This window comes from Lissotriton vulgaris, chromosome 2_1, assembly GCF_964263255.1.
Source record: "Lissotriton vulgaris chromosome 2_1, aLisVul1.2, whole genome shotgun sequence".
NCBI classification, from domain to species: Eukaryota; Metazoa; Chordata; class Amphibia; order Caudata; family Salamandridae; genus Lissotriton; species Lissotriton vulgaris.
In genome coordinates this window covers 1,675,372,058-1,675,393,379 of record NC_141687.1, presented here as the reverse complement: position 1 = coordinate 1,675,393,379, position 21,322 = coordinate 1,675,372,058, and the positions used below count along the sequence as shown (strand labels likewise).

The 21,322-nt window shown below is 43.9% G+C and overlaps 1 protein-coding gene and 1 pseudogene across 1 annotated transcript in view; both read right to left on the bottom strand.

Moving 5' to 3' along the window:
• LOC147733072 (uromodulin-like) overlaps nt 1-21,322 on the bottom strand; it is a 236,180-nt gene that overhangs the window by 180,936 nt on the left and 33,922 nt on the right. The gene's annotated exons all lie outside the window — the stretch shown is intronic.
• LOC147733073 (GPALPP motifs-containing protein 1 pseudogene) lies at nt 2,782-3,808 on the bottom strand (annotated as a pseudogene).

Here is a 21,322-nt window from a genome sequence, read left to right as displayed (position 1 = left end):
CAAGAACCAGCTCTCTCATAGATTATCATTGGGGCTGGTGTTTAACCTCTTGCAAGTGTAACTTCCCATTGGGAAGTGATAGCAATTTGGAGTTTGGGGTCCCTAAACTCATGATTTAAAAATACATCTTTTAATAAAGTTGTTTTTTAAGTTGCATGTTCGAAAATGCTACTTTTAGAAAGTGGGTATTTTCTTACTTTACCATTCTGTGCCCGTGCCTGACAGTGGAAGCCACTTCTGAGAGAGGGTGAGAGTTGGGCTGTTTATGCATTCACTCTAGATAGTCACACCAAGGGAGCTGAAGTGTGCCCATCACCAGGCTGATGGGTCTTCCTGAGCTAGAGTGGTAGGAGGAGTTGTCACTTACCCATGAATAGGGCTGTGCCTGCCCTCATACAAAGTTGTCTCCACCCCCCTGAAGTGTGCCTGGAGCCAGATCAGAGAAAGGTAGGGTCTTGTGCACTACAAAGACTTTCCTTTGAAGTTTGCCTACTTCAAAGGCAGAAACTGGTATAAGTACTCGACCTGCGACACCATAACTTCAGAACTCTTCTGGACTAAGAGGACATTCTACCAAGAAGAAGAACTGTAGAAGCTGTCAGGAGGGACTACCTCTTTGCTGTATGCTTTGCTGTGTTGACGTGCTGCTTACAGCTTCTATCTTGGGCAGTGAATGGACTGGATTTGGCTTTCTACATCCTGCAGGCTAAGGTTCTTCAAGGGCTTGTGCACGCTTGGATTCTATTAAGAAGTCTCAGGGCCATCAAAGACTTCACCTGCAGCCCCTGATCTCCTCTGCTGGAAGTTATGACCTGCCAAGTGGTAACAACGTAGGTTCTTCTGGGCCCTTGGAGGTGCTGCAAGGGGCTGAGAAAAACCATGTATCGATTTTCAGCGACTGCCTTATCTGAAGCAGCTCAGTCGTGAGGCTAAAAATAAAACAACTCATTGCACCGGTGCGGCCGAAGAATCGATGCAGTGCCTGCCATGCGACTGAAAGATCGCCGCAGCCCGAGTCCTGAGCAATGTGTCCCTGACATCCGAGACACCTGCTCTGACTCTGACACCGGCCCTGCTGTGCGGCTGAAGAAATCGATGCATTACCTGCTTCGTGGCTGGAATGCGCATGCACAGTTTTCAAGAAGAAGGCACGATGGAGGAAGAGCGAAGCCCTGGGACGCCCCCGATCAGGTAAGGTGTTTTAAATTGGTAATTTTTAACGTTGTAATATTGCGGCTGGGAGGCGGGCGGTGCGTAGCGAAGCTACACAGAGTGTGCGGAGATTGGATCTGTCTCTGTGGCACTCCGTCTAGCCCCGCTGTGCCCACTACGCCCACCCCTAGATTTTTGTCTTTTTGGTCTTGTTTTATTCATATATATATATTGCCTGTTTTTCTAAACTGATGTGTTGCCCTTGTGTAGTGTTTTCAATGTGTTACTGTGCGTGTATGTACAAATGCTTTCAACATTGCCTCAGAGATAAGCCTGACTGCTCGTACCAAGCTACCGAGGGGGTGAGCAGTTGCTCTCTTTAAGACAAAATAAGTTACAATCTTTTTTTTTATAAAATCCAGATTTGAAGAGGAACTGCTAAGATTAGTCCCTTGTATTGAATTAATAGCCACAAAAATCCAACTGTTACTACATCTGAAGGTTGAGTAACAAACTGTTACTAGAACCCCAACTCTGCACTCAACCTTGTATTTTTAAAGTATGAGTAAAATCTGCATTGTAGGTATGACATTTTTATTTATCAAAATGAAACTGTGGGTGAGGCTATAGTTCTGGGGTGTAGTGATTCACATGTAGCAAGGTATACTTGGCATGACCGGCTCCCGTCCAAATCTTCTGGCCTTTCTAGTTACTGAGTGATATACAATTGATTTTACCCTAATCCAGCCAGTGTTTTAGAGGTGTCCCTTACATGTGAGTGACAGGTCCCAGCTCTATTAATCTTTAAATTATATGTAACTTAACCTAATACAGTCCTACTGGCCTTTCAGAAGCAATTGTGTCACATTAATAACCAGTACGAGCACCTACTGGTCATTTACAGCTAATAATGGCATTTGACTAACAATTCCTCATGCCAGTGGTATTGCCAACAAGTGATTAACGTTCATTCAAATCAGAGAAGATCCCGACATGTTACTTTGATACTGCCAAGTTGCCCCATCCACTGTTGGACACTTTCAGAATGTACCAGCTTTTTGCAAACAGTAACACACTACCTTCTGGGGCTTGCATATATGCATGTTCCACATATGAGTCCTGACTCTCAATTTCCTCATCTAAAGTGCTGTTGCTAATAAATGGGAGTAGGCTGCAGCGCACTGGACATGATGTAGGTGACTATATTACTGACCCCCGCACCCAATTCTCCTTCCCCCATCGCTACCAACTTTGTAGAGGCCGGCTAACCAGTAAAATATTGTTACAAAAATCAGTAAAGCTAAAATCATTGATGCTGATCACAAATAAAAAACAAATGGATTGTTACAAGTAAGATTTATGTTCTGTTCCATGACAAAATAAGAGATTAGAAAACATCGGTTATTAGGGACTATAATAAAAAATTAAAAATAAAACATCAAACATCCATCCAAGATTTGGTTGGAAAAGGACAATCTAACAAACTCACCAACACTAGTTTCTGCCCGCCCCCATTTTAACAAGTAAATATTTAGTTTCATACAAGTATCAAAGTTTGGTAACAAATATTGACACTTCTTAAATTTATAAAAAATAACCCTCTGCACCACAAGCTGTCTTGCAGTAGTACTATAAAAACATGTTACTTTTCCCATGTGAAAACCTGGTGTTTAACACCCTGGATTTTCTTACTAGAGCTTTCTTCTGAGCGTCATCAAATTTATTCACTTGGAGATCTTGGTTACGATCGAGCGGCCTTTTCTGTAGAGGCTTATTTTTTCTTCCTTTGCTTTCTGCTTTAACTTCTTATTATGAATATCCATCAGAGATTCCAATCTTTTTGAATCGTTGTATGTTGACACCTTCTCAGCTAATCGTTTGTCTCTTTGCGAAAGTGCAATTCCTCTTCAACTTTAGTCATTGGGGTCTTTCCTTCTTGTTTCTCTTTAGCTTTTTTACCCTCTCTGCTGGAGTACTGTCCAAACAGATCGGTCCCTGACTTTTCGTTAGTCCGTCTCTTGAAAGTTCTTGAACCAAGCTAAAAGTTTGTCAGTTCTGGGGGCAGCTCTGTCATCCAGATCTTTCTTTTAACTTGCTGGGATTCATCATCGTCACCTGGAGTAAGATTTTTTTTCATCTTCTGTGCTCTGCATACAAAATCCTCAGCCACAGAATGATCAACTGGACTCTTTGCAGGAGAAAGGCCGATGACTCTACTTTCCTCCTCACTGCTGTCCTCCATCTCAGAAGTGCTTTCAGAGAGGCCATCATCATCATCCTCGCCATCACTATCCTGATTTTGTTTTTAAAATCCTGGTGGTAAGGCAGGACCAATCACAACTCGTTCTGGGGACTCTGCCTGCGTTTTGAATCCAGGTGGAAGGGCTGGTCCAAAAAAGCCATCGTCATCGTCTTTATTGGCTATTTCCTGCTTCCTGCATTTAAGGCAATGGCCATTTTCACCATCAGAGTTTTGACTGCCTTCTTCAGATAGAGGAGAACAATCTTCCTCACTATCATCTGATGTTCCTGAGCTGCGACTGGGTTTAAAGCCGGGAGGCAACACAGACCCTGAAACCTGGTTCGCTTCATCTGGGTCCCTGTCACGAATCCTAAAGCCTGGGGGCAAAGCTGGGCCAATAAGCTCTCGTGACATTGTCAATTCGAGGAAAACAAGGATGTCAGAAATCATGTTTGGTGTCTGTAATCCTAATTTATAATCCTAATTTTTTGTGAGGTCAGATTTTAAAGTACAATTCGGAAAATGCCACTTTTAGGAAGTTGGTATTTTCTTGCCTAAGTCATATGAATAATTCAGCTTGTCTCTGGGTCACATGATTGGGTGTGGGTGACAGTTACGCTTTGCCTCCTAGACAGCCACACCCAATGGGAGCATAGGTGTGACTGGATGGGTCATCACTGGTAGGATGGGAGGAAGAAGCTGGTCCCAGCCCTACTTACATGTGAATAGGCTGTGTCCTGCCTCCACATAGAGGGCTGAAAAACCTATGTAGTTAGTCTGGAATCAGGGGACTGAAGATAGGACATCTGTGCACTTCAAGGGGCATGCCTATAGAAGCTTCTCCCCACTTTCGAGGCACAACTGTGTATAAAAGAAGGACCCTTGATACCAAGAAGAGGAAGAGGAGCGGGATCAGCAACTTCATCTTGAACCCAGGCCCTAGAGTGACTCAAAGGGCTAGTCTTCAGGCTTCCTGATCTGCGCCTCTGGGACATAAAAGCAGTAGCTGCCAGTGTCAGAGTAGTGGGGCTCGGGTGGGGGGAGACAACAAATAAAATGGAGAAATAAAAAGAACTTACCGGCAGCCTGTGCTTTGCAGCTCTTCTGCTCCTCCCGCGGATCCACTGCAGGCACAGGCTCTCAGACTCCCCTGAGGCCAATCTTCAAGTTGCTCTCATACCCGATGATTTGCAATCCCAGGGAGACCGAGAGACTGTGCTTGTTGTCTCCAACCTGGCAACGCTGCTCGGGTTGGAGACAGCTTCAGTACGCATGACGGTTTGGCCGGCCTAACCATCATGCACACTGATAACAGTGCATACCACTCCCCGTTGGTGCCTGTCCCTCCCCTGGCCCTGCCATCAAGACTTCAGGAAACCCGGGTTTATTATTGTTTTCTTCTTTTTTATACGCAGCTGGAAGGAGGGGTGACGCTCCTCCGCCATAGAGGAGGAGCTGCAGATGCATAAAAGACTCCCCAACCGCTCCTGGACCTGTCTTCAGCAAGTTCCTGACCCCCAAGATGTGCCTCTCAGGTCCTAGACCCTTGGTGTGGCTCTTGAGCTCTTGAAATGAAGCATTCTTCGGGACTGAAAATGAGCCCATTCTCACCAGACCCATGCTCCTTGTACTGAATATCAACACGACCCACCTCCAGCCTGTCTTTTCACACAGCGGCATCTATAGCCCACAAGGGACCAACAACGCAAAACTCCTGCCCGTCCATCCCCAACTCTTGGCCTCTTCTTCACACCAGGCTGACTGCCAACTCGCACACTCTTCTTGCTGCTCATGACTGGGACTCTTGGCACAAAACATGAGAAGTAAAGCTTTTGCTAGATTAACCTGGGAGTGGGTCTGACTTGCGTTCCATTGTGGTTGGCATGAACTTTTGAATTTGGCCCTGTCCAGCACAACCAGATGTCCCTGGTTGGTGCTTTATGTTTTAAGGACTATGTTTCACTTTAATCTTTAAAATTTCAAACCTACTGTTCTACTGATTGGATTTTTATCATTTTGATCTTGTTTTACTTCAAGATACTGGCCAGCCCTACCACCACCCTCGGAGGAACCCTCATCTACCGACCCCCTGGACTTTTTGCCAACTCCATCACGGACATCATCTCCCCGCATGCCATCATGTCCACCAACTACAGCCTACTGGGAGACCTCAACCTCCACCTCGACAACCAACTGGACCTCAGCACCACATCCCACCTGGACAACTTCCACAACATTGGACTCAACCAAATCCTGACTGAACCCACGCACTCAGCAGGACACACCCTTGACCCCCTCTTCACAACAGGTAACTCCATCACCTTCAGCCACACCACCGAACTCCCATGGATTGGCCATTGATGCGTCCACTTCACCCTCAGAACCCTCACCATCCACAGACACCTGCACCTGCTCCCACGAAGAAACTGGACCAGAATCACTGACGACCAGTTAACCTCATCCCTCAGCAACTCCACCTCAACCATTGCGGAAAACAATGACCCCAAGACCGCAGCCCGAACCCGGCACAAATGGATCTTCGACAGCGCCAACACCATAGCCCCCCTCAAGAAAAACAACAACACCCACGCCAAGAAAGCCAGATGTTTTACCACGAACATCGAGAGTGCAGACGCATTTGCCGCCGCCTTGAAAAGTCCTGGAGGAACACCAAATCCACAGAAGCCTACAACAACTTCAGAGACGCCACTAACACCCACCACCAACTCATTAGAAAAACGAGGAAAAAGGCGATTGAAGACAGAATCTCCACTCACACACACAACAGCAAAGAACTCTTCACATCATCAAGGAGCTTGCCCAACCCACCAGCGCGCCCACCGACATCCCTCCCTCACAAGACCTCTGTGACAAACTCAGCACCTTTTTCCACCACAAAATCCAGAGCATCTACGACAATTTGTACGAAGACAACCAACACACCGAGCCCTCACCAAGCACCCCCGACACCCTGAAGCCAGCGATCGACAACTGGGCAGCCCTCACCACCGAAGACACACTGAAGACAATGAAGTCAATCCACTCCGGGGCCCCACCGACCCCTGCCCCCACCACATTTTCAACAGAGCCGCCAACACCATCTGACCCACGCTCTGCCACAACATCAACCGCTCCCTGGCAACCGCCACATTCCCCGACAACTGGAAACACGCCAAGGTCAACCCCCTCCTGAAGAAACCCTTGACAGACCCCACCGACCTCAAAAACTACAGACCCATCTCCCTGCTCCAGTTCCCGTTCCAGTTAAGCTGACAACCTCTCTTAGCTCCCCTAGTGAACTGTTTAAGACCATAGACTCCCTGTCCATCCTCCAGTCACCTGACCCTATAGTGGCTTCTCAGGAACTATGCAAACAGATCTCCACTTTCTTTCACACCAAGATAGAGGATATTCATACCACTCTGGCAGTTTTAAACTTAAACTTAGAGGTCTCAATCTCCCTGACGGATCCCCCAACTGAAGCCCAAGTCAACGGACTTTGTAGTAGCCTTTCTAGCTTTCCCCCTCTTACCTTTGAACAACTGAATCTGCTTCTGGATAGGCTTAAATCTGGATCCCCTTTGGACCCTTGTCCTCTGAAGATTCTTAAGGAGTGCAGGGAGGTTTTGCTGCCCCCCCTTCTGGAAGTGATAAATCTAGCTATCTCCGAAGGTACCTTTCCTGCCTCTAGGAAAAAATGGCGATTGTCAAGCCCCTATTAGGAAAGGCTTCTCTAGATCCCGGGATCTTGAAGAACTTTCGCCCCATATCCCTGCTCCCTGCCCCCGCTAAGATGCTCGAGGCTCATCTCAACCACCACCTGAGTGCCTCCCTGGATAATTCTAGCCTACTGGACCCCTCTCAGCATGGCTTCAGGAAGGCACACAGTACTGAGTCCGCTCTCACAGTAGCTGTCAATAACATCCGCACTAAGGTCGACAGTGGCCAGACCACCCTTCTGGTACTGCTCGACCTGACAGCTGCGTTTGATACCCTGTCCCCCTCCATTCTGGCTACTCTCCTCAGGGAGATGGGAGTGAATGGTCAGCATTGAGCCTCCTAACATCCTTTCTCAACCAACGAGAACAAAGGGTCAAGCTGGATGACTTTCTTTCTCCCGTTAAGCCTGTGCAGTGTGGGGTCCCCCAAGGCTCGTCCTTGAGCCCCACACTTTTTAACATCTATGTGGCCCCACTCGCCAGGCTAGTTAGATCATTCGGGCTGGAAATGTTATCATATGCTGATGACACCCAGATTATGGTCTCCCTCTCCCAACCGGCGAGTACTACCACCCTTAATTTCAGGAATTGTATGGAAGCCGTCTCGTGTTGGATGGTACAGAACTTCCTGAAATTAAATGGGGAGAAAACCGAAGATCTTATCTTCTGGGGCAAACAGGAGATCTGGTCGAGTGACTGGTATCCTTCTGCCTTGGGAGTCTGTCCTCTGCCCTCCCTTTCTGCTTGCAACTTGAGTGTAATGCTGGACATTACGCTCTCCTTTGACAAGCAAGTCAGTAGGACGGTTTCAACCTGTTGTGGTGTTATTAGAATCTTGAGAAAGATCACCCACTATCTCACCCCTGAAGCACGAAAGCAGGTTATGGTGGCCCTCGTCTCCTCAAGGCTGGACTACTGCAACGCACTACACCTAGGCATAAATAAAAAGCTGATTCAACGCCTGTAAATAGTGCAAAATGCGACGGCCAGGTTTGTCGTTGACGCTCCAAGACTCTCATCAGGCTCCCTCATCAGGAAAGATCTTCACTGGCTCCCTATCCAGTCCAGAATAAACTTCAAGATCTTATGTATTACCTACATCGCACTGCATTGGTCTGGAGCCGAAGATATTAGGTCCCTTGTGTCCTTCTATGCCCCCAGCAGGGCCCTACGGTCCTCCAAAAGGAAACTTCTTTCTGTCCCCCGAGTCTCCAAAGCAAGATGAGGAGGGAGGGCCTTTTCTTCCCTCACTCCTAGACTATGGAACTCGCTCCCTGCTGAGATAAAAGGGCAGACATGGCTCGCGCTTTTTCGTATAGCATTAAAAACATGGCTCTTCTCAGAAGCCTACCTGTAGTCGGTGCACTTTTTACATCACTAGAAGCTATAACATCTTTAAGCGCCTTGATGCCCCTGGGCTAAGTTGTGCTCTACAAATTTTTATTCATTCATTCATTCATTCATTCATTTCCAGCGAAAGTCAAAGAGAAAGCCATCAACAGCCAACTCGCCACATTCATTGAAGAGCACAACATCCTCGACTCCTCCAAATCCGGCTTCAGAAAAATCCACAGTACGGAAACCGCCCTCCTCGCTGCAGCAGATGACATCCGCACCCTGCTGGACAAATGAGAAACAGCAGTACTCATCCTCCTCGACCTCTCAGCGGCGTTCGACACAGTCTCTCACCGCACCCTAATACGCAGACTCCACAACGCAGGGATCCAAGACAAGGTCCTCAACAGGATCTGCTTCTTCCTCTCCGGCAGAAAGCAGCAGGTCAGACTCCCGCCTTTCTTCTCCGACCCTACACCTATCACCTGCGGAGTCCCCCAGGGGTCCTCCCTCAGCCCTACACTCTTCAACGTCTACATGGCTCCACTCGCACCCATCATCAGAACCTGCAGACTCAAAATTGTGTCATACACAGACGACACTCAACTGAACGTCTCCCTATCCAACAAACCCAATGCTGCCAGACAAAAAAAATTCGAGAAGGCATGGAAGCTGTCTCCAAATGGATGGAAAACAGCTGCCTACAACTAAACACTAACAAAACAAAAGTACTCATCATGGGCCCAAACCCCGATGCATGGAATGGCCCCCTGCCCTCGGAAGGGATGTATGAAGTTACCACGCATACTTTTACAACGCATACCATTACAACGCGATTTTTACAACGCAGGATCCTCTACAACGCATGCCTTTACAACGCATGTCATTACATAGCAGATGCTTTTACAACGCATGCCATTACAACGTAAGTATAGGTAAGTATATCTTTTTTTATAAATGGGAATTAATTTAATTTAATTAATTTAATTGAATGAATTTAATTGAATTAATTTAATTTATTTAAAGACGTTTTTTAAAAAACTGAACACTTAAAATACCCCTGTACCCCATAACCCAAACCTAGCCCTGAACCCTAAAAATACCCCTGTACCCCATAACCCAAACATAGCCCTGAACCCTAAAAGTACCCCTGTACCCCATTACCCAAACCTAGCCCTGAACCCTAAAAATACCCCTGTACCCCATAACCCAAACCTAGCCCTGAACCCTAAAAATACCCCTGCACCCCATAACCCAAACCTAGCCCTGAACCCTAAAAATACCCCTGCACCCCAAAACCCAAACCTAGCCCTGAACCCTAAAAATACCCCTGTACTTCATTACCTTAAACACTTAAAATACCCCTGTACCCCATAACCCAAACCTAACCCTGAACCCTAAAAATACCCCTGCAGCCCATAACCCAAACCTAGCCCTGAACCCTAAAATCCCCCTGTACCCCATTACCCAAACCTAGCCCTGAACCCTAAAAATACCCCTGCACCCCATAACCCAAACCTAGCCCTGAACCCTAAAAATACCCCTGTACCCCATAACCCAAACCTAGCCTTGAACCTTAAAAATACCCCTGCACCCCAACACCCAAACCTATCCCTGAACCCTAAAAATACCCCTGTACCAATTACCCAAACCTAGCCCTGAACCCTAAAAATACCCCTGTACCCCATAACCCAAACCTAGCCCTGAACCCTAAAAATACCCCTGTACCCCATAACCTAAACCTAGCCCTGAACCCTAAAAATACCCCTGTACCACATAACCCAAACCTAGCCCTGAACCCTAAAAATACCCTATACTCATAATAATTTTTTTAAATTACTTAAATTAATATATTTAATTTATTTTATAAAAATATATAAATTAATATATTTTTTTATTTGTAATATTAATTAAATTAATTAAATAATGTTAAATAAAATATAAAATAAAATTATATACTTACCTATACTTACGTTGTAATGGCATGAGTTGTAATAGCATCTGCTATGTAATGTCATGCGTTGTAAAGGCATGCATTGTAAAGGATCCTGCGTTGTAAAAGTAGCGTTGTAATGGTAGTGCGTTGTAAAAGTTGCGTGGTAACGGCTGTTTACCCTCGGAAGGCCTCCCACCCCCACGGACCACGCACGCAACCTCAGAATCATCCTGGACTCCAAGCTCAAAATGGAGCGTCAGATCAACTCTGTCTCGTCCTCCTGCTTCCACACCCTGCGCCTCCTGCGAAAGACCTTCAAATGGATCCCCCTCGAATACAGGAAGACCGTTACTCACGCCCTTGTCACCAGCAGACTCGACTACGGCAACGCACTCTATGCCAAAATAAACAAAAACCTCACCCGCAAGCATCCGGAACGCCACCGCAAGACTGGTCCTCGACCTGCCAAGACACTGCCACATCTCCCAGCACCTGCGCACACTCCACTGGCTCCCCATCAACGCTAGAGTCACCTTCAAGATGCTCACCCACGCCCACAAGGCCCTCCAAGACACCAGACCAGCATATCTGAACAGCCGACTCAAATTCCACGCACCCCAGAGGACCCTACGATCTGCCCAGCTCTCCTACGCTGTGGTCCCCTGCACCAGAAAGACCAGATAGGGAGGTCGCTCCTTCTCCTTCCTCGCGGCCCGAGCCTGGAGCGACCTGCCGCTCCACCTCAGACAGACTCCCCATCTTCGCAAGAAACCTCAAAACCTGTCTCTTCGACAGACCCCCCACCCTTGATCGACTGAAGCCTGCAAACCACCCCCCCCCCCACCCCCCCAGCTCCTTGAGACCCTTACAGGTGAGAAGTCGCACTTAACAAACGCCCAATTGATTGATTGATTGATTTTACTTATTACTTTTTTTTATATTTTCCTAATCTGGTATGGGGACTTTTTCTGTGCTGTTTTCACTGGTTTACCCTTTTGAAGTGTTACACAAATACTTAACACATTGCCCTAAGTTAAACCTGACTGCTCTGGGCCAAGCTACCAGGGGATGAGCACACATTTATTTGAAGATTGCTGGTGCCTTGTCCTGACTAGGACTGTGGTTGCTGCTTGATCCGGGCACACACCCCTGTTTAAAAGTAACCAAATTCCTAACACTGTCTTTGTCTTCTCATGATAGAAAAAGTTGTAGAACTGCCTCTGCTTGCCAGAAAGTAGAATCCCTAGGCTTAGGTTGATGCATATCCTGATACTTTACAAACATTTACATTCCACCTTCTAATGCTCTGTGGACATAGCTAATCTGTATCTATAAAGAGTTCTATAAGTCTTATATGCCCTATATGCACTGAAGGATGTCAAAATATTTAGAACATTTGTGGCATGAGAGAAAACTAAATTGAGACTTGATCCCACACACCAGTTATTCCAGGTATCTCATGTTGTCTTATAGATCCTTGTTGTACCGTTTGCCTAGGATGCTGTCATATATGAATAAGTGCCTATGACCAAGCTGAAAGGCTCAATACCACAAACAGGTTCTAAAACCACCGAGAGTCCCTCAACAGCCGAGAAAAGGTTGGAATAAGAATTAGGCAATCAACAGACAGATCTAAGAGTGCAGGGAACCAAGGCAGTGCCCTCCACAATAGAGTTATCAATGTGACTCTGATTAGACTATCTCTGGATATGAGATACACATCTTGGAATCATGATAAGTGGTAAAAAAGCAAAAAAACTTCCCACTGGGCCAGTCCTTGAGAAAATGATCCATTGCTAGACTTTCGGGATCCCATCTCCCGTTGTAAAACATAGTTGTCAAGTGGTATGCAAAGAGGACTAAGCTGGAAGGACCAGAAGTCTTGTCCAGATTCGGAAATACTTGGAGATCAGATACCACTTGCTGCTGTCATTAATGTTGCTTGAATACCAATTCACTACTGCGTTGTTCAGTCCAGGAAGGTACTCTACTACCTCGCTTTTTTTTTTTATTGAAGTTTTTGTTGCAAGTTTAAACAGATTATGACATATCCTTCAAATATACAAAGTATACATATGCATTTTGCAAAACACATTCAAAAAACAAAATACGATGAAAATGGAAACATAAAGAAAGAAGATCTTATTGAGTCATTACCCCATCAACCCATTTTTGAATTGGATTCCAGATTTTTATGCCTAGTTGCTTCCTTTTCCTTCCCTTAGTTGCATATATTGCCAGTTTGAGTTTGTATCTGGCTAATAATCGGCCCCTCCATGTAGAAAACGACGGTGGTTCCGGGCTGATCCAGTCCTGTGTGATGCATGCGCACAATTCAGACATCATAATAAATAATAGGTTGAATTGTTCTAAGTCAATTGAGTCTTTAGAAACACCAAATAATATTAGTTCAGGTGATATAATCATAGTTTTACATATAGTATTTTCAATGAATTTTTGAATATCAGAAAATAAACTTGCAAGCTTTACACAGGAGTAAAACATATGTATTGTGTCAGCTCCTCTCATATTACACCGATTACAATTTATTCCAACAGTAGACCCCCATTTTAAGACTTTGGCGGGTGTATAATAAAGATCACACAAAATCATATAGTGTTGAGTTCAAGTTCGCCCTGAAAATAAGATAGAAATAGCCATTTTAATTGATTCTTTTAAGAATAAATCCTTTATTCCTAATTTCTCTTCCCATTTATCGCGCAAATTATTAAAGTCGTCAGGGAGGTAGGTCAATAACACATTATAATAATAACCAATTTTCCTTTTACTAGTTAAACTGTCTATAAGCAAAATTGGTGTTAAATATTGTCTCTCTACATTAGAAAATGAATGTAGGAAGCTATGGATCTGTAAATATTTAAAATAATCATGAGAAGGGATTTTAAAATTATTTTGAAGGGCGCCAAAAGAAAGTAATGAATCGAAGTTAGTTGTGTATAAATCAGAGAGATAGCAGATCCCTTTAGTATTCCATTTTTTCATCACCTGATCTCTAAATATAGGAGGAAAACAATGGATTGAATTTAATGGGGTGTATCTTGTAACTTTTCTGATACCAACTAATTTTTTAATAATTCGCCATACTTTATATGCTGCTGCTATAATCTTAAATTTTGTTTTTTTTATAGTAGCTTGGTTCTATTATTTTTAACAGATGATGATTGCTTCAGTGCCTAATACAAGTTCATATATATTTGGGTATTGTGCCAAAGAAGTAGGGATTTTATTACCGACAATCAGTGGAGAAATGTATTGAAGTACAGCTACTAGGTAGTAAAATAAAAAGTGTGGTACAGCCCAGCCCCCTCTATCTTTCGGTATAATCATCTTCTTATATGCTCTCCTAATGCCTCTATAACCCCACAAAAATCTTACTGAACTTTTTTCAAGTTCTTGGAAAAAACCTAACGGAAATTCCAGAGGAATTGTTCTGAATAAGTAAATAAATTTCGGAAGTATTAGCATCTTTAATACATTATTTCTGCCATGGAGAGATAGATGTAGATGATTTATTCTTTCCAAAGTTGAGTTAACTTTCTTGAGAATCGGGGTATAGTTTAAGCTAGGTATTTTCGAAATGGGTGTGGTTAATCTAATTCCTAAATAAACTGCCTCAGAGACTACATTTCTAATAGGCGGTGGATTAGGACCTATAAAAAGAATTTGTGTTTTGGAAAGATTTAATTTATATCCTGAAAAAGATCCAAATACAGCAGCAAGGTCTTCGATCCTCAAAAAAGCTCTTTCAATATCTTTGGTAACCACTACCAAATCATCTGCATAGGCAAGGGCTCTGTATGCAATACCTCCTAGCTGTACCGGTAATATATTCTCATCCCGATTTAATTGATTAAGAAAAATATCTATGTATATGGCAAAAAGAAGAGGGGAAGATGGAAATCCCTGACGTGTTCCTCGCTGAATAGGAAATAATGCAGACTTAGTAGAACCTATTTTTATTGCTGATACCGGGTTTTTATATAGTGCCTTGAGTGCGTTTATTATTCCTGGACCGAAACCTTTCATAGATAACAAATCCCAGAGATAGGGCCATGCCACTCTATCAAATGCTTTTTCAGCATCTAGCAGGGTAATCCCTATTGGTGTATTAGAGGCTTCTGCCCAATCCATCATGGCTATGATTCTTCGTACATGATCTGCCGTATCTCTGTTAGGAATAAATCCATGTTGCCATCGAGAAACAATTAACGATATTATTTTTGACAGTCGTGTGGCAAGTATTTTTGAATATATTTTGCTATCGGCATTGATTAGGGATATTGGCCTATAGGAAGCTGGATTAATTGGATCTTTATCTTTTTTTAAGAACGTCATGATTACTGATAGAGTCCAAGATTCTGGTGGTATGCCTTTCTGAGCCTCCAAAAAAGTAGTAAGCATATCATGCTTTATATAATTTCTGAAAGTCTTATAAAATTCTAATGGAATAAGGTCCGGTCCGGTCCAGTTGCTTTGCCTGTTGCTAATGAATTCAATGCATTTTCAATTTCTTCCCATGTGATTGCAGAATCTAGAGCAACCATTTGATCATGAGAAAGAGATGGCAAGACATTTTCCATGGCAAAGTTCATACATGCTTCTGACGAATAGTAGTCATTCTCTTGTGTATAAAGTTTAAGATAAAATTTGCGAAAAACTTCCAGAATTGCTTCTGGTTTATTATGTAATTGACCTATCTCATCTTGAATTATATTAATGGTGTTATACGCTTCTTTTTGTCTAATTCTTTTTGCCAATATTTTCCCCGTATTTTCACCTATCTCATATATCTGAGATTTATAGCTTGCCATCTGTTGTGCTGACTTGTCTGCAAAGGATTCATAACAAATAGCTTTATTGATCGCTAGACTCGATTCTATATCAGATAGTGGTTGATTTTGTGCAATTGCTGTTATTAGTTCCTTCTCCCAAAATAATACTTTCTCAAATGCTTTTTCGTTCTTTTCACGCATAATTTTCTGTTTTTTTATAGTATAAGAGAGCGATTCACCCCTTATCCCTGATTTAAACGTATCCCAGACAATTTGAACTGAGGCAGTTCCTCTGTTAATATCGAAAAATTATTTTATCCATATGGCCATCATATCTAAGTATTCTGAATCAAACAATAATTTACGATCAAAAGTCCAGGGCTTCAGTTGAAAAATTGATGTATCAGTTTTAATTTCAATCAGTATTGGGTTATGATCAGAAATTATGCGTGGAAATAACTCAAATTTTGTGTCATAAATAAATGATTTTTTAATAAAGAAATAGTCCAAACGTACAAACTTTTTATGTGGATGGGAAAAGAATGTAAACCCGGGAAATTGTAGTTTTTTTTCGTAGACTAAATCAGCTAAGCCATGATCCAAGACCAATGAACGTAAGGCCATGAATGACTTTTTTTTAACCCCCTGATAGCAAGATATGTCACAAATATCCCTATTAGAATCTAGATGGATGTTAAAGTCGCCACAAAGTATTAATAATGAAGACCAGTTAGCTAATTCCAAATTTAAAAGGTCCAGGATAGCTGGGTCATCTACATTTGGGGCATAAGCAGCACAGACAGTCCATACTGTGTTATTAATTTTAAACTCTGATATTGCCCATCTACCATATTTATCTGCTTTATGCCGAATCAGAGTACCCAGGCCATTCCTGAATAAAATTGCAACACCTTTTGTTGTTGAACCTTGAGACGTACATACAGCTAACTGCATACCTAAATCTTTACATAGATCTTCCACATTATATGTGATTCCTGAATACACAATATGTCAGGTTTCATAGACTGTAAGATTTGTGCCGCAATCCCCCTCTTCTTTTTATTATTCAGACCACATATATTCCATGAACAGATACGTAATTTTCCCATTTATATAAAAAAAATAAGTATGTACAATCAGATGAAACCTCCAATATTCCACCCTGCCAGAAAACTTAACAAAAAGTAACAAAATAGTCACACATAGCAAAATAATAGACTTTCTGTTTTTACTTGCAACTGCGTTTTCCCCCCCCAACCCTCCCCACAATCCACCCCGGACTCACCCTGAGCCCCCCCCTCACACCCCCCCCCAGAGCTATCAGGGCAGAGGGACTTAATAGTCCCTCGTATTGATGATGTGATGAGCGCTAAGTGGTTCTCATCGTGTGGCTCTTTTTCATGATTATTGTACCCTTTTCATAATCATTTTAGATCCAGCAAGTAACAAATTATTATTCAATATATATTAAATGGAAGAACGTGAGAAAAGAAATGAGAATAAGAAAGCCAGAGAGAGAAAGATAAGGAGAAAATATCTAAGCATTCTGACGATTGTATCATTAGAAATTTTCATTACTTTTCTCAAGTTGTTTTGTAATTTTTTAACAGCTCCCTGGGTTCGGAGATTTTCAGTTTTAGTTTCTTCTCTACGATGTAGCATTACACGATATAAAACTTCCAATGTTATTTCGGGTAGGTCATTAGGTGGGTTGTTAGATTCTGGGGTAGTGGATGTTGGAGGTGAAATAGACCTATTGGGCCCCCGCAAGGTAGAGTTGGAGTCCTCCTCCTCTTCTTCCTCCCCCCATTCAGGTCTATTAGGGGACTCCTCTGGATCTGAATCTTCAGGATTGCTGAGCTCTTCTTGTCCTAGATCAGAGTAAGATTTTTCATGCTCCCGCAATAAGCCTGTGTCCCACACCAAATCATCTGTACTGTCAGAGTCTAGCGCTTGTGAAAGGTCAGTCATGGAGTAAAAGTTGCCAGCTGAATCTAAGGACTCTGTATCATCACCTCGGGTTTCAGCAGCTGCCAGTGTCTTTTGTATTGAATCACAACTTTGTCCACTGGTTACTCCCTCCTTAACAGAACCTTCGGTGGTACTTAGCTGTTTGTCTAAAGTCTTCTGATTGAGATCTGGGTTAACCGTTTTTTTTCTAAACATAACTGGAATTTTCGGTATGGCTCCTAGCCTACAACTCCCAGAATTCATCACGTTTGTGTCTTCAACGCTGCCAGCAGTAGGAGCTGCTATTAATGATTCAGAATTAGTGGGGTGTGGTATAGTATGCAGTACCCCCTCAGCCAAAGTCAGAGTGGTTGGTATGGCTTCTAAAGTTGAATTCAAAGGAGTATTCATACTCACAGTAGCAGTAGCATGAGAAGAGTCATTTATCGAGACTACCCCTGCAGGCTGAGTCGTCTCCTGTGCTGCTGCGGTATCAGCCCTCGTTTTTGGCTTTTGCTGCCGCTGTAATCCAGTTGGGTTCTTCGGTGCCATTGAAACCGGTAGAGTAGGTGAAATCTCGGAAATCTGAGGAGCCGACACAATGTATCCGTGTTGTTCCTTTTGCAACCGTGAGCGGCCCTTCCGAGATTGATGTCGGCGTGTTCCAAAGAAACCCGATTCAGCCGCTCCCGCCGTATCCCTGGAAGAGAGCGAGAGCGGTGAAGACAGAGGAGTTGGGCGTATCCACGCCGAACGGAGAGTACGAGTGTAGCTTTTCCAAAGGTCAAAGCGCATAGCCGAGCAGCTGTATGCACTCGCCGTCACCGTGTTTTTTTCAGCATAACCTCCAACCGTGAGCAGCAAAAGTAAGTAACAGTGCGGGAATTGTAATCTCCCACGGGTAGCGGCTTGTTTTCGTTAAGGTTTCCATAAAGGGTCAGCTCGCATCGTAGAACCACACGAGAGCTCAAACCAGCGTCTCATCACTCGGACTTGCAGTCCGCCATCTTGCCCCCTCTCTTCGGAAGGTACTCTACTACCAGTGACATTTTCCTCTGTAGACAAAATTCCCCAAATGGCCTGGCTAGACTCACCAAAACATTTACCTTTGTTCCTCCTAATCTGTTTATTACCTGCCTGCTGTGATGCTGTCCTTGCGGAGGAGGATCCATATTTGACCCCGTCTTTTGCAAAGCTCTGGATTGTAAAGAAGCCTGTAGCGGCTCCAAACTATTTATGTGCACTAAGGATACTTTCCTGGACCATCCTCTTCCAGCTGAATAACTGCCACAACTTGTGCCCCAGACCCTAGACATGCATCCAGTGGCGGTTGGTGACATTTGAAAGTGGTGAGTGTAAAATAAGTGTTGTACTGCACTTACGCAAGCGAGCTATTTCGAACAACTTAGGGGACAAATGGTGCATTTTCAAGCAAATTTGAGAAATTAAAATAGTAATAATACATTTAAATTACCTAACCTTGAAGTCAAGTTGGAATAAAGTAGTTAGAAGTAGCAATGAGAAGTAGACCTTAAAACATGTAAAATAAATTACAGCATGGGTTTTAGTGAAATGTAAGGTGTAATATAATGACTTTCTCAAGTAAATGTGCTGGAGATTAAACACCCAAAAGAGTTGATTTCTTTTTTAAATAAGTGCATGGCACAAATACTTTGAGATGAGGAGGCATTGTTTAATTCTATAATGTTTGCATGAGCCGAAGGTCTCATTATTTTAGCAGTTTCTAGCAGGTCAGAGATGCTACATGAGCTAACACAGAGTTTACTCATGTCAGACTTCTATGGTATTCCCGCCGGGGAATCATTCACAAGGAATAATTCATTAGTTGGCATTTTTCATCCGATCCTGTCAGAGGTAAATCCTAGAGAAGAGCCTGTGTCATCTCACCACCATGGCCCTGCTTCTAGCTTCTCTTCAGAGATTCAGTCATGAAGCCAGGCTCATAGCAGCAGCTCAGCGCCTATGGCCTCAGTTACTGACAGTGAATCGCAAATTGACAGAGCAAAGTTTCACCTGATTATTTTTTTTAAAAGAGGAGACATTTCTTATTAATATTGATTTGCACGATTAAAGTTCCAATGCTCTCACTGTCTATCCTCGATGCACCATACAGTATGAGGAATAGGAGGGACGACTCAGCAAACTTGTTCAAATTTTTTTACTTGAAGGTACTTAATCATCATGAGCTGTACCCTCCATTGTTTCTATTTGTTTCTTCCACTTCCACTGTTTGTCTCATCATTCCAATACCTTTCTCTACCATCTCACTACCTGTCTTATCATCACATAATCAGTCTCCTGCATCTCCAGTCTGTTTTCCAACATCAATACCTGTCTGTTCCATTACCACTTCTGGTATTTTTCTGTCATCACTATTTGTCTCATTTTCCCTATCTTTTCCAACATCACTATCTTTTTGGGCTCTACCTGACTCTTCCACCATCACTTTCTCTCTCCTCCACAATCATTGCATGTTTCTTCCTCAAATACTAGATGTCTCTTCCACCACTAGTTCTTTGCTTCTTCGGCATTGGATGTCTCTTCCAAAATCACTGGCTAGCTCTTCCAACCTGGCGCTGTATCTTTTCCAACTCTGCTACTATTTCCACCATTCTTCTAAAGAGGTTTTTTTAAATTGGTAGGTCACAAGGTGTCACCTCATGCAATATGTGACTTCAGCGAGTCCCAAAGAAAAATTAATTCCCAATGAAGTCTGACTTTGGGTTTAAAGACTTACTAAAATATTGAACCCTACCACCTGCCTTCAAAATATCTACTTATGCGCGTTCTGGCTTTATTGGTTGGAGACCAAGGGTATCATGCGGAGTTCATACTATGGAATTAGTGCCTGCTGTGCTTAATTTGTGCCAGTGGTTGCAGGTGGTGGGCGCTGACTTTATTTGTGGGGCCTGCAACTTATTTATCCTCAACAGACGTGGCCCAGAGCAAGGGTGATAAAGTCAGAAAAGGGAGAAAGACAGAAGTAAAGCAGGTAAGAAAACAGAGACAAAGGGGAAAAGCAGGGATGCAAAAGAACCCATGGGTGAGTTAAACAGACAGGACGTACTTGGTGGTGGAAGGAAGAAACATTTGGTGGAATCAAGAATAGGCAGCATTTGTAGTGGGCAACCCCAGCATGTGGGAGAGCTGGCAACAGGTTTCTACAGGATTTTTTTTTATTTTTTTAAGTTTTACATAGCGCGAACTCGACCAGAAGGTATCAGGGCGCTTTACATTATCACCAATTTTATTACAGATGGACACATTAACTTTGAGATTAAGTGACTTGTCCAGAATCACAGGAGACTGCGGGCAGACTAAACCTGGACCCATGGATCCGCGTTTAAGAGAGATGCAAAGATGCCAAGACAAAACGAACCCATATTCCACAAAATCACCACTGACCTGTTAAATCTGATCTTTCCCAACCTCAAATAGAAACATACTTCGTAAAATGTATTTCAAGGCTTCAATTGCTGCTAACCGAGCCAGTCTTGGCATCAGAGCGACGCACATATATAAGTGATCAGACAACAAGCCCTGTACACACAAGATGTGTAATAATAGCTTAAATCCGCTCCACTTGTGGGACACCCCCGCGCCGCACGGCCACCAGCTGCTGCGTGTGCCCCTTGCCTGCCCTCTGCCTCGCTGCTGCCTCGTTTTGCCGATTGCCGGCGGGCGCCGCTGCGGTTGTTTTTGCCCTTGTTTTGTCTAACATTTGTGCCTGTTTTATATAACTTTGGTTTTTTCCTTGTTTTCCTTGTTTTGTTGAGAATTTGTGCCCGTTCTGTTTAATTTTTATTTCCCCCGTGTTGTGGTTTCCTTCCTTGTTGTCCGCCTACCTCGCCGCCCTCCGCCCTCCCTTCCCGCCACCGCCGCTTTTCCCCGCCCCTTTTTCTATTCTGTACCCTCCCCGCTCCCGCCTCCCAGCTGCTCCGCCCACCCGCGCACTTCGCCTTAAATGGCGACCGTGCGAACGCGCAGCGGTCACGCGCAGCGGGCGCGCCGATTGTGCGCCGAAGGCGCGCCAAAGGTAAGCCCGTCTACGCCCGTCCGCGCCTGGACCGCGCCCAGTGCCAGGACCCCTGGCCCACGAAGACCCCGACCGACCCGCCTGACGTACTCCGCCGCCACCCTCACCGCTCTCAACACCGACCGACTCCCAGAATAC